The 1,832-nt window shown below is 45.4% G+C and overlaps 1 non-coding gene across 1 annotated transcript; it reads left to right on the top strand.

The window, feature by feature from the left end:
* The first annotated feature begins 762 nt into the window (after window positions 1-762).
* On the top strand, window positions 763-894 carry LOC120098000 (small nucleolar RNA SNORA17). The gene has a single exon (XR_015642075.1). It is a non-coding gene; the product is annotated as a small nucleolar RNA SNORA17 (small nucleolar RNA).
* The last annotated feature ends 938 nt before the right edge of the window (window positions 895-1,832 follow it).

Raw genomic sequence — 1,832 nt, 5'->3', positions numbered from 1 at the left:
ATTGTATACATCTTAATGTCATTCAAAGATAAATCCTTTATACAGCATTCTGTAACCTGAAACATGAAAGTTCTGAACATTAAGACCACAACATGATAGTCCACAATGAGCTTTTAAAGGTTCAGCAAATACACAAAGGACAGAGAAAGCAGTGTGGAGGGTGGAAAGACTGTTGTGGACAGGTCATGAGGGGATATTTAAGCTGAGACCAGATTAAGTTAGTAAAAGTGAATGGAGAAAAGCAGAGGGGCACTATAGAGGCATGAAACAATAATGTAGTTCTGATACTGAGAGTCGTCATTGCCAGAGCATAGGCTCTACCCAGAAGCTAAAACTGACAAACTACAAGTATCAACCTGTTCCAGTGACCAGTGAAGAACCGCAGTGAGACTGAGGCAGGAAAAAGAAAGAACTAAATAAAATGCAGTGTGGAATTGCTTACTCATTAGACAAGAACTGCTAGATCATACAGAACTCCCTAAACTTTGTCACAGAATACACTGCCTTGGAAGGGGGCAGTTTTCCCTCTTGGATCCTACTAAACATTAGCTTCGTGTACTGGCAAGCAGTCTCTGCCCGAGTATCTGTGAATCTCATGGGCCACTCATACTGTATCATCAAAAAAGAAGCCAGGAGAAAGCAGCGGATACGGGAGATAGGGCCTTAGTAAGAGTGAATTAAGGTGACTAAAGTCTGCTCAGAACTGGTACCCACAGCAGTGGCTGGAATAAGATTTCAAGTGGCTTAAAAATAAACCAGGAACTTGCCCCTAAATGCTTTGCAGGTATGATGCTGTGCTACAAGTGCACCAGTAGGTGGTAGAGAGGAAAGATGCTATGTCTACCTTCAGTGTTCTGTCCTGAAAAACATCTAAATCATTAGTAGTCTAACACTCTGAAAAAGGTGAGCCAAAGACAGCCACCTGAAGCCACACAAGTTTCCAGAGAGAGGGAACCATACCCAAGATGCTCTCTACTTGATGCCATAATGCACATGTGGGGGCTTGGCACTCCTGAGATGATTCCAGACACTCAGAAGCCACAGGTGCCACTAAGAGGATCAAGGCAGTGTGGGAAAATGAAAGAAAAAGAGAAACAGAAAGATGTGGGCACAGTGAAGAGAGGCAGAACTGGAGACTTGAGGGTAGTGAAGAACAGCCTGATGTGAGGAACCAGTGATGCCACCAGAGATCTTGTCTGGGTCCATTCCTGCACCAGGAAAGGTCTGCTACCACCAATGGCTAGACAAATGTCCCTGATTTAGGGATAGGTTGATGTCTGAGGATTGTGTGGAACTTGTCCTACTCCTTGCCTGGGCATCCTGGGAGAGCTAGCCCAGGGATGTGAGAAAATGAAAGCTGACCCCACTCCTAGACAGTTGTAGAACTCTGGAGAGAAGGCCCCTGCACAATGCAGGAGTTGTGGGTGAGCTGCTGCCCAAAGGGCACGAGCACAGGACAACCTGACTCTTCTCTTCTGTGCAGTGACACAAACAAGGAAGAGATCCCTCCCCTTCCTTTTGCCCTCCTCTCCTACAGCAGGAAGGAGAGTTGGTACCACGGAATCCTGAGAGCAGAACAGCTGTCACTGTCCCTCACCTGCTGCAGCATTCAGAAGAGCAGGCCCTGCACTTCACCTGAGCAGCCCAGTAGACCTGGGCCTGAGACCAGCCCAAATTTCAAATGCCACCATAATATTCCTCAAAACAGATGGTCAGGTCTATCACAGAAATGCTCCATGATTTAATACCAATTTTTAGCTTAGGTATAGTTTCTATTGCTGTGATAAAATACCTAAAAGCAACTTGGGAAATAAAGGGTTTATTTTATGGTA

The sequence above is a fragment of the Rattus norvegicus genome, chromosome 17, assembly GCF_021556685.1.
Source record: "Rattus norvegicus strain SHRSP/BbbUtx chromosome 17, alternate assembly SHRSP_T2T, whole genome shotgun sequence".
Classification (NCBI taxonomy): Eukaryota; Metazoa; Chordata; class Mammalia; order Rodentia; family Muridae; genus Rattus; species Rattus norvegicus.
The sequence above is the reverse complement of the archived record's forward strand: the minus strand, read 5'-3'. Positions and strand labels throughout refer to the sequence as shown.